The sequence below is a fragment of the Octodon degus genome, unplaced genomic scaffold, assembly GCF_000260255.1.
Source record: "Octodon degus isolate 3935 unplaced genomic scaffold, OctDeg1.0 scaffold00050, whole genome shotgun sequence".
Taxonomy (NCBI): Eukaryota; Metazoa; Chordata; class Mammalia; order Rodentia; family Octodontidae; genus Octodon; species Octodon degus.
The window spans coordinates 9,269,963-9,281,977 of NW_004524626.1; positions in this window are offsets into that span (position 1 = coordinate 9,269,963).

The following is a 12,015-nucleotide window of genomic DNA, read 5'->3' on the forward strand; positions in this document are numbered from 1 at the left end:
TTTTATGTGTTTGGTACAGGGTCTCACTACACAACTCTGACTTGTAGTGATCCTCCTGTCTCAGCCTCCTCAGCACTGGGATTACAGGAGTGCACCACCACTTCCAGTCTTGGTTGTGGGCTCAGCACAAGGGGGTTGGGATGCCGCATGGCATGTGGTGCCGAGGATCAAACCCCGGTCCCTGCGTTTACCTAAGCAGGTGCTTAGTCTGCTGAGCTATCTTGCCGGCCCTCAAAACACTTATTTCTTATTCTCTCATGATTGCATTTTACATTTGGAGGCTCAGAGCTGTGCAAAAGTTCACTGGGGACCCCAGAAGGATAGAGCAAAGGAACCCAGAGATGGTTCCATGATCACGAAGCCGATGGGGAAACTAAGGCCCACAGACGCAGCAGGTCTCAGGAGCTCAGACACCCGGTCATGTCCCTGTCCTTCCTGCCTGCCGCAGAGCCACCTGCCTGCAGTTTAGCAGCTGTGACAGGTCTGGGCTGTGGGCACCATGTGACTGTCACCTCCCAGGCCGGCAGTGAAGAATGGTCAGGGGGAGTGAGAGTCGGTGCCCATCTGGCCCGCTGGCCACTTTGTTCTGTAGCTTCAGGGGACAGCTGGAGACCTGTGACCCCAGAGGACAAAGAGACCCTGACTCCAAGATGCTTCCCAGGCCCTAGTTCAGGTCGGCCCAGCGCCATGCAGGAGCAGCAGAAGCTGGAACCAAGGGAACAGAGGCGGAGCGGGAGCACGAGAGGCGGGGAGGGGATGGGCAGAGCAGGGCCCTGCATGCTGCAGGCGGATCAGGGCCTTGGCCCGCGGGGGTAGGAGCAGGGAGGGTTGCAGGCAAAGGGAGGGCGGGGCTCGGAGCTCGCGGCGCCCCCTCGTGGCCGCTGTGGGGAGGGCAGGCTAGGGCAGCGACCCTGAAGGTGGGGGCAGGGCGGGGGTTGCCCCGTGGGCTGAGAAGGCTTCTCCAAGAGCCCGAGCTCTGAGCTGCACGTGAGCAAGAAGCAACTTGAGGTCTCAGGTGAGACAGAGCTCCCAGCAGGGCGCACAGCCAGTGCAAGGGCCCCGGGGCAGGAGGAAGCAGCTTCTGGCCCTCTCCTGGGCCGCAGAGAGCACTTTGCATGTTGATATGAGGCACTGGGGAGCCATGGCGGGTTGTAGAGCAGGGGAGAGGCACAATAGGCTGCATGGGGCGCACAGCCGCCCCCAAAGATGCCCCACACCAATCATGGAATTGATTGGCCTCCGTGACTTAGTAATTGAACAGAACCCCCCCCCACACACACACACACTCTGTCCAGAAGCTCAGCAATTTGGGGTCACAGGTGGGCGCCACCATGCCAGGCTCTGGTTTTACCTTTGACCCTTCCAGGGACAGCAGGGTCCCCGCTCCAGCGATGGGTCTCAGGACTTCCTGGCTCTCTGTACATCCTCCGCCTCCATGCTGCTGCCTACCTCAGGCAGCAGGGAGCAAGATAGATGGTCTCTGTCCCACTCAAAGCCACCAGCGGCTCCTTGGTTCCTTGGGAGAAAGCCCAGGTCCTCCTGCAGGCCCCTGCACTCCTGCTGCTCCCTCCCCCCACCCGTCTGCTCCAGCTGTGGGCCCCACGCGCCCCAGGGCCTTTGCACAGTTCTGCCCTCCACCTGCGGCTTTCTCTCTGCCTCAGCAAACTCCTTGTTTCTCAGGTCTCAGCTCCAGCATCATTTAGACAGCACACACAAGGAAGAGAAAGCTAGAGGCCATTTCAAAGAGTAGATGTGGGCCAGGCTGTCCCAGGGAGGAGGGAGGCTGGGACTGCAGGGCGGAGCGAGCCTGGGGCTGGGCGCCGGCCCTGGGGGTGCATGGAGCCCTCTTCCCCTACTCCCCAGTGTCCCAGCTTCCACCCATCAACACTCGCCAGAGATGGTGGAAATATTTTCTCTCCGGCTGACACTTTTGGCAAAATACAATTCCTCCAGCTTTTTTTTCCTGCAAAAAACATGTCCATCAAAGCCGTCCCTGGGGCGCCTGCAGGAGGAGGAGGCTGCAGGATTGGGTCCAGGGAGAAGGAGGTGGCGGCCACCGACCTCTCATTGTCTCTCTGCAGTGAGACAAAGACAGCAAAATGAAGGGATCACAGGGCTGAGGCCGCACAAGGCTACCATTTTTCAGATGTGGAAGCAGAGCTCAGAGAGGGCGAGACACTTCTCCCAAGTCACACAGCAGGGCAAAGGTGCTCATCCAGCCCTGCTGACCCCAGGGACCCTGAAGGAGCCCCTGTCTCCCCGCAGGACAGAGGGAGAGAAGAGCAACAGACACCAGAGGGATTGGCAGACACAAGGGCTTCAGCCAGGCTCTATGCATCCGGGGTCCCCAACTTCCTCACGAAGAGGGGGAGGGGAGGCCATTCCCTGCACTTATTCTCTGATCTGGACCCTGAAAAACAAACCGGACATCTGCCACCAGGGAGAGTGAGATGGACTCCAGCCCTCACCCCTTTGTGTGCTCAGCACTGTTATTTCCTGTCTTTGAGCCCTGAGAGTTAGCAGGAAAGACGCCAGATGAATAAGGGTCTCAGCACAGCTGGCCGTGATGGCCCACACTTGTCCTCTCAGCACTCTAGGAGGCTGAGGCAGGAGGGCTTCAAGTTCAAACCCAGCCTAAGCAACTTAGCAAGACCCTGTCTCAAACTAAAAAAGCCTGGGAATATAGCTTAGCGAGAAGACCCTGGTTTCCATCCCCAGGACTAGAAAAAATAAAGGGGGAAAGGGAGGTAGAGGTCAGTGGAAAAGAATGTGTGTGGGATATGGCCCTAATGTGCCAGGTTCAAATCCCAGCTCTGCCACTTTTTCACTGTGCAACCTTAGGTAAATTGCTTACCCTCTCTGTGCTGCAGTTTCTCTTGGTAAAAGAGCTATAGACAGACCTAACTCCTGCCTCCCGATTTAAAATGTTGGTGTTACCAATACATGGGACAGGGCCCAGCACACAGTAGGTGCTTATAAAGCAGAGCATAATTAGATATGTGAGTTCAGACCTAGAGGGGAGACCAAGGTGCGCTCCTTCCTCCCTGCAAGGGGGCCCATAAGGCTTCAGGAAGAGACTGGGCCAGAGCCCCAGCACAGGATGTCGCAGCTCGCCGCACCCCTCCCGGCCTCCCCGCAGCCAGCAGCCGCATAAATCCCGCTTTATGGCCCTTATTGACAGCGGGGGCGGGGGCTGGCCCTGGCGAGGCCCGATTAATTTTCCCGTCTGGCATCTGTGTGCTGCGCGCTTTCTGAGCTCCCGGTGGGAGGGGCAGAGCCAGCCGGGGACAGGCAGCCTGAGGACAAGGTCGCAGGGAGGCTGGGTGGGTGCCCCAGACGCTGTGCACTGCTTTGGGGAGTCCCCAACTCAGCCTCTGTGTAGAGAATGGGGCAAGAGAGGCCCCTGAACTCTGAGCAAAGGAGAGGCTTCCCATCTCAAGTTAGGATGACAAGGAGCTTCACCAAGGACACGTGAGAGCCCCAAACCCAAAGCGAATGTGGCTGTGGGGCGGGGCGACTGGCCGGCCGGCTGCGCAAAGGCCCTGGGACAGGACAGAGCTCTGAAGGGCCTCGCAGGAGAAACCAGGAGCCCGAGTGGTCGGAGCCGGAGCCGAGGGAGGAGGGGCGGAGCAAGAGCAGGGGAGGGGCGGAGGGGATGGGCGACCTGCAGGGCCTGCGGCTGCAGGGGGACCTGGGCTTGCCCCCCACCCCAGGTGGCATCCCTGGGGAGCGGAGGGCAGAGGGAGACCTCAATCCGTGCCCACGGCGCCCTCTGGCGGCTGTCTGGAGAACAGCTATGGAAACCGGTGAAAAGTTGAGTGGTGGAGCTCTCCCTGCGGTGCCCCAAGCTGAGCACCGAGGCTTCCGCGCGCTTCGGAGGAAACGCGGGAGGCGACCGCCGGAGGAGCTGAGGGCGTCCCGCGAGCTTCCCGCCACGCCGCCGTCTTCCGCGCAGGAGCCCCGGGGACCCACAGCCTGACATCCTAGCGCGTTCACCGTGTCCAGGGAAGGTGGGCCGCTGTCGAATTCCATATGAATTTTTAATTTTCTTTTTTTTTAGTGGCACCCAAGCGGCATGCAATCCATCACCTTAGCCAGGCGCTGTGGCGCACTTGTTATCCCAGCTACTCAGGAGGCTGAGGCAAGAGGACTGAAAGTTCGAGGTCACCCTGTGTAATGCAGAGATTCATCTCAGATAATAATGAGCGTAAGAATTTACCTTCCTGACCTGTGTGTGCCCTGCTAGACGTAGGTTCCCAGTGTATGCACGCTGAGCAAGCGCTCACCACTGAGCCTCACCCCCAGCCCTGGCTGGGCCGTACGGAGCACATCCCACAGCTGTGTGCCGTTCCCACCGGACGATCTCTCAGCTCCCAAGCTGAGCCTCTGTGCCCAGAAAACGCTAAGCTCCCCCACCCGACACTCCTGCCCCTCCCCCACCAGACACCCCTGCCCCTCTCCCACCCAGCACCCCGTAGTGCTCCTGTCTCCGTGGGTCTGACCACGCTGGGCCTCCTGGGAGTGGACCCTGCAAGGTGTGTCCCTCTGTGTCTGGCTCGGTTCCTGGGCACAGTGTCCTCAGTGTCTGTCAAAACCTTGTAGCAGTGTCAGGATGTCATGACTTTTCCTGGCTGCATAGTATTCTGTGCGCAGCTGGACCATGCCCTGTTGATCTATTCATTGGTCGACAGAAACTTGATTTGTTTTCTTCCTTTTTGTTGTTGTTAATTCAATATGTATGTTTATTATTTTATTGTGGTAAAATATAATAAAACTCACAACTTTAATGATTTTCATTGTTGCTCCCTTTTGGGCAGATGGATTGAAAGTGAGTAGAAGAGGATGGATCTTCTCTTTAGGGTGATTTATGTCCTACCTGTGCCGACAGATGGCATCTCGTGATCTTCCCACCATCCTGAGCATGCCATGCAGACGTGCTGTCCAGGGTGGGCCCAGCCTGCAGGACATCCTGGGGGCCCAGGCCCAGGCTTGAGTCTCACGAGTCCACAGGACACTGGTGTGGACCCCACGGTCTGGGACAAGGGCCACCATCTCTGCAGCTATCCCTCAGTGGCTGGTGCTGGAAGCTTTACCTGCAGGAGACCCAGGAAAGCCACTCCCCTTCCTGGGCCCCTTCCAACAGGCCAGCTGGCGAGTCTGGAGCTCCTTGTCCATTATCTAGGCTATAAACAAGCCCAGCGTGCATCAGCTAGCTATCACCAGGTAACAAAGATCCCACAAGCTCAACAGCTCCAAACATTGTTATTACATAGGGTGCCTGTGTTGGGAATCTGGGCATGGTGTAGTTGGGTCCCTGGCTCTGAGGTTTTTCTTAGAAGAATAGTTTTGGTGTCAGCTGGGGCTGTCAGCCATAAAGAGTCCAACTGAGAAAGAGGCTGCTTGTAATTATAATCTCCCTCAGATGTTAGTAGGATACCTCCCCCCCACCTCCCCGGCTGTAATTCTGAGACTGACCACCAGCAGGATTCTGCTTCTAGAATCTGCTCCTGGCTTCCTTCACATTGTACGCACTCACCACAAAGAGGAAAACGTGGTGAGTTAATCCATCTGTTAGCAAGATGGATTCCCATAGAAATTCGCAGGGCTGGGGAGATACCTCAGCGGTGTAAGGACCTGCCTGGCAAGCAGAAGGTTCTGAGTTCAATCCCCAGTACCTCCCCTCCCCCCAAAAAAAGAATGAATAAAAATTTGCAACCACAGAAGTGACTTACTGTCCCTTCTGCCGTACTGTTGGTGACTGGCGAGTTATAGTTTCTGTCTGCACTCAAGGGGAGGAGAGTATGTGTGGAGGCAGGAGCTATGGCAGCCTCCTTAGGGTCTGGAGGCAAAGGAGGGAGTGCTTCCAGTGGCTCTTAGAAAAGAAATAAATAACAAGGAGATTAAAAAAAAATGGAAGAAGAGGGCTCCGAGCTCAGAGCTGGCAGCTTCTGGTTAGGAACCCTGCAAAATAGGAAGCAGGGCAGTACCCACTCTCCAGAAAGGACAGTGTGGCCATGCAGGGGAGTGAAGGGATGGGTTGTCACTTTCCTCTGAGGAAAAGGGAGAGTGTACCCATTGTACAGATGGGGACACTGAGGCTCGGGGAACAGAAGCTGCTTTCCAGATGGAGGAGCAGCCTCTGTTCACTGAACATTTGAGGTCCTTTTTTTTATTATTATTATTTTATGTGTGTGTGTGTGTGGCCAGTTCAGCCCACCAGGGGGCGGGCTGGCTGGCATGTGGTGCTGGGGGATTGAATCTCGGTCCCTGTGCTTTTGCTAAGCTTGTTCTAAGTAGGTGCTTTAGACCACTGAGCCATCTCACCAGCCCCCCCCCCCAAGCCACTTCTTAATTTTTATTTTGAGACAGAGTCTCACTATGTTATTCAGTTTGCCAGGCTGGGCTTGAGCATAAGATCCTCTTTCTTGAGTGGGAGGCTCTTGTCTTGCTTGGTTTATGGATTCATGGAAACTGAGGCACAGGGCTAAGTGGCTTGGCCAGGTCTGCAGCAGGTGAGCGGTTGGGCAAATCTGAACTCGGGACCCTGGACTCTCGCCCCAGCCTCCGCTGCACAGCTTGCTCCGGCGCCCTGGCCCAGCCTCGGCGGGCATTCAGGGCCAGGAGCGGCTGAATCCAGCACTTTCTTCTCGGTGCCGCGAGCCCAGAAGGTCAGGGGCAGCCCCACGCCTGCGCGGCCACCGTTGCCCAGAGCAAGCTCCGGAATCGACTCCACTCCCCGCTCCGGGACGGCCTGGGAAAGCTGCCAATTAAGAGCAAATCAATTAAACAAACCCTGGGCCGCCGCTGCCCTGTGTTGCGCCCTCGGCCAAGAGCGAGAGGCTCCCGTTCCAGCCGGCCGCGAGGGCGCAGGCAAATGCGCGTGTGGTCAGGTCTGCAGAGATCAAAAATCTGTGCCGAGGGCGCAGAGACGGCCCTCGGGAGCTGGAGAGGCTCGGATTCCGGAATCCGACTCCTGTGGGGAGAGGACGTGGCGGGAAGGGGTGCTGAGGACCAAAGCTGGAGGGCGCTGTTTAAAAAAAAAAAAAAAAAAAAAAAGCCTGCTTAGCAGAGCGTGCACGGATCCCTGTGACCGAGAGTTTGAGCAGAGCCCTGGGAAAACAAGGCTATAATTTGTTCATTTTACGTGTCAATCAAGCAATGCAAGTTGCAGTTTTTTCCTCACTTGCTATAGGAGCAATTTGATGCCCGAAGAGGAAGACTGAAATGCAAACTCTCCCCCAGGGACTCAAAACCTGCCGCCATCTTGTTATGGTCCTTACATGGAGCCTGAAGGGAGCAGACACGGCGAGAATCCCGCCGCCCCCAGCTCCTGGATCCAGCCCTTCCTGAGCCCCTACACCTCGGACTTCGTCGTGCCAACCTGGGCATTTATGGGGGTGGCTTCTCCTTGGTGACTACAATCTCATTAATCACCTCCAAAAAGCTGTAGAAGGAACGTACCTCCCTTCCTCCCTCCCTCCCTCCCTCAAGATGTCAGCCCAGCAAGGTGACCTGTTTCGGGCAATGCATTGTGAGTAAAAGGGACGGCATGTGCATTCTAGGCACAGGCCGTAAGACTCGCTGCGAGTCTTCTACATGTCTCCTTGTGCCTGTGACTCTATGCAAGAGGCAAATGAGCCATCAGCCACCGCCAATCCACAGAAGATGAGAAAAGTGTGCTGGACACAAGTCGCAGGTTAAAACTGAGCCCAACTGCCCTTGGAAATGTGCAGCTGGTTAGTGAACACCGTGGCTGCAATGCCGAAGAGATTCAGGGGATGCTCATCACGCAGCTGTAGCTGACTGTAGCTAACATTAGAGTGTTACCCTCTGGCTTCTGTGATTGGTCAGATTGTGTAGGGCAGGATGGCTGGCTCTGATCAATAGGAAATGACTTTGATCACTGCAGCCCAAAGCATTTACTGCTAGTGAGAGAAGTCTCTCTAGGCCCCCAAAACACAATATTCCTGGGGTGAGACCACACAGGGCCAGGCCTTAATCTACAAGAACACAAAGAATTTGCAATGGGAGTGAGAACTCCACTGTTGATGACACTTGCTCCTGACATGTGGGGGCTGCTGGTTACTGCAGCAACATCACACGCATCCTGACTGATACAGCTAGGACGGGGATGTCGATAGTCAAGACAGAGAGGTGACAGGAAGTGGTGCGGACCCTGGGTGGTGGGGAGACTCCAGGCCCAAATCATCACATATGTTCGCCCCTCTTGGAAGGATTTAATTAATTTAATTTAATTTAATTTAATTTAATCTGCTTGCTACTTTCCAAGATGCTCCAAGCATCTCTGCAGCTGTCTGTTTTATTCCCTCCACCAAAGCAACTGAGGCCTCAATAGGAGCCACCTGTCACGGTCCCCAAATCTGCTCAAATCTGCCCACTGGGATTTAAACCAACACAACCCAGCCCCTCCCAAGGGCAGGTCCTTAGGGCCATCAAATACCACTTCCTGTGCCTTCAATGATCACCCCGTGACCACACAGAGAACCCCAGAGCCCTGACACCAGAACTGCCGCCTCACCGGGGCCCTGAATGCTGGCTGGCTTTCCTCCGAGGATCTTTCTTCTCTCTCTCTCTCTCTCTCTCTCTCTCTCTCTCTCTCTCTCTCTCTCCCCCAGAACTAGGGATTGAACTCAGGCCCCTGTGCTTGCCAGGCAAATGTTTATTTCACTGAGCCATCTCCATGGCCTTTCTTTCTTTCTTTCTTTCTTTCTTTCTTTCTTTCTTTCTTTCTTTCTTTCTTTCTAATTTATGCATTTGGTACAGGGTCTCACTACACAGCTCAGACTCACAGTGATCCTCCTATTTTCAGCCTCCCCAGCGCTGGGATTACAGGCGTGCACCACCACACCAGGTTTCTATGGCAGGCTCAGCCCACCCAGGGACAGGGCCAGCACAGCATGTGGTGCCGGGGATCGAACCCCGGTCCCTGCGCTTGCCTAAGCAGGTGCTTAGTCCGCGAAGCTATCTCACCAGCCCTCCCCTAAGCATTTTGTAACCACCTCCCATCAGACCACACAGAACAAGAACATCCTACTGCCCCTGCCCCTTAGTCTGGTGTGAGCTGCAACCCCCAGTCCAGGGTTTATGTTTTTAGAAACCCATCTTTCCTCCCTTCCCTCCCTTCACAAGCCACTCCACTCTTCCTGCCACCCCAGCACTCAGGAGGCCAAGGCAGGAGGATCCCCGCAAGCTCGAGGTCAGCCTGGGATGCACAGTGAGACTGTCCTCTGATGTCCAGCGTCTCCCCAGCACCCTCCTCCTTTGGCTGATCGCTTCTGGAAGGAACCTGTTTGATAAAAACCTAATCACGCCCGCCCTCCCGCACATTGACATCAAAATGACTGCTGAGCCCTTGACTCGGGGTAATTAAGAGCATTTTGGGACGCCTTTGCTTGATTAAAAGCAGATCATCCGTTCAGAATGGAAATTCAGGAGGCAAATTGCTTTTGTTGCCACTACGATGCTATTTTAAACTCGCGTGGCTCTTATACTAATAAAGCCCGTCGCTGTCACTCGAGCTGTCAGGGTGCAGGACGGCGCATCTGCCCTGCTACCACCACTGTCGCCCTGCCCCCACCCACCGAGACCCCAGGGACCCGCAGGGCTGAGCGACAGGGGGGCCGCATGGCCTCAGTGTCCCACCCAGGACACCCGATGTCTGCCTGGGCCCTGGACCCTGGACTCGGTCACCAACCCCAGACAGTGAGAGGCAGGGAGAGGAGCAGGACCCCGAGGGACAGAGGGTCTGCGGCCCCACAGGCCCCTCCTGCTGTCAGACCCACAGGGGTCACATGGCCTCCCCCAAGCTGAGCCCCAAGGGTCCAGGAGCCCTTCGCCCTTCCCACGCACATGAACACTTTGACCTGGGAGCTCTGTATAGGTCGGGGACATCTGTGGCTGTCTCACTGGGAACTCCTGGCATGGTGCAGGTAGAGGCCAGGGCCACCACTCCGCACCCTGTGGCACCCAGGAGACCCCAGCGCACCCCTGGTATCCGTATCCCCTGCCCCCGGAGTGAAGGGACACGTCCCCCCACAGTCTGGAGCCCCTTTGGCGCCGAGCTCTCCTGGGGACCTTTAATCCCCACTCTCAATTCCTCTGAAGTGACCCAAATTTCAACCCATTTTCCAGATAAAGCCCACGAAGGCCCAGAGCCACACTCCTGTGTCACAGGGACCCTTTGCTGTTCGGCCCCGCAAACGTGAGGAACTGAGGCCTAGGACCCTGGCCCTTGGCAGGTGCTCAGGAAACAGAGTTTTGCTGAGCTGCTAAGACAGACTCTTGGGCAAGGGTCCCTGGCTCCTGACCAGCACCCCTGGCTGCGGTTCCCTCCCTGTGTCCCCGGCACCGCCAGCAGCCAGCCCAGCGCCTGGCCTGGAGGCCCAGGGATGCAGAGCCTGCTTCCCTATTGTGGGCCGGTGGCGGGGGCAGGTATCGCGCTCAGCAGGGGCCTTTGTGCGCCGCCGAGCACGCAGAAGCCCAGCCCGGCTCGCCCCTCCTGCCCAGCTCCGGCTGCAAATCCCCATTCTGCGGGTCGGGAAGGCGGGCGTCTTTGTTCGCCTTTTCTTGTTCTGCTAGGCCCTAATCTAATCGCTTCCTCTCCAGGATGCGGGCGAAGGGAGGAGGCCCGGAGAGAATAAATAGAACGCAGAGGGCGGAAGAAAAGAAGCTGCCGGCTGGAGCTATGCGGGGAAGAGGATTTTCCTTCGTCCATGATGACAAAGGCCGGACAAGGGCTCGCGGGGCGAGGCGGGGCGGCCGGGCGGCGGCTTATTGAGATATTTGGAGAAACAAATCTATCGCGCTGGCTTTGTGAAGCTGCTCACTAAGCCACGCCGCAGAGCGCCCCTTCAGGTCTGTGGCCTCCCTCGCTGTGTGACCTCGAGGAAGCTGCATGCTGTCTCTGTGCCTTATTGCTTTTTTTTTTTTCCCCCTGTGGAACCGGGGATTGAACTCAGGACCCTACGCTTGCCAGGCAAACGCTTATTCTATGAGCTATCTCCCCGGCCCCATTTTTCTGTCTTTCTGAGATTCAGGCTAGTTTTAAGCTCACTTTGTAGCCCAGGCTGGCCTCGAACTCTTGCCTCAGCCTCCCAGAGTGCTGAAATGATAGGTGCACCGCTATACCCAGCGTGACAGGGACATTTCTAAATCAATCCAACCATGTATGCCACCCAATTCAGTCACTCTGCTCAGAGTTACAGCCCTCAGAAGTATGCACCAGGCTCACTTGGGCCCTGGGGACAGAGCAGGGACTGAGGAAGATGGGGCTGAGGGGTCCTGGCAGAGACATTCAAAGGCAGTTCTTCGATGAGAAGAGTCTCACGTTACCTGAGTCCTCCAGGAGTTGGAACTTAGTGGGCAAGAAAGCCACAGGGAACTAGGGGTGGCAGCGTGCAATGTGGCCCCTGCACTTGGGAGGCTGAGGCAGGAAGATCTCCGTGAGGTTGAGGCCAGCCTGGGCTACAAAGCAAGACTCTGTCTCAAAAAGAAGGAGGGGGGGCTGGGGAGATAGCTCAGTGGAATAAGTGCTTGCTTGGCAAGTGCAAGGTCCTGAGTTCGATTCCTGGTACCACCCCCCAAAAAAAAAAAATCCTGATTGACTAGGAGCATAAACAGGGCAGGTAGGGTTATGAAGCTACAAAGCTTGGGCTGTCACCTCCATGAGAAGTGAGGGCAGGCTTTGTGGAGGAGGCGATGTCTGAACTGCCAGTCTGAGAGTTAAAAGCCGGGGAGTTTGCTGAGTGGCTACCAAGGGCGGGGCGTTTAGGGCAGCAGGTCAGCCTATGCAAAGGCCCTGTGGCTGGACGGAGCCTGGTGGGGAGAAGCAGCAAGAACGCCTGGGGGCTGGAGCGGACGGAGCATGCCCCCTTGAGCCCAGCACCTGTGATGGTGGGCTGGCCTGCTGGGGTCCTGGCTCTGCCCCACAGCCACCTCCACCACCTCCCCCTTGACAGGCCAGGATCACGGAGGAGGTCCCTTATGCATTCAACA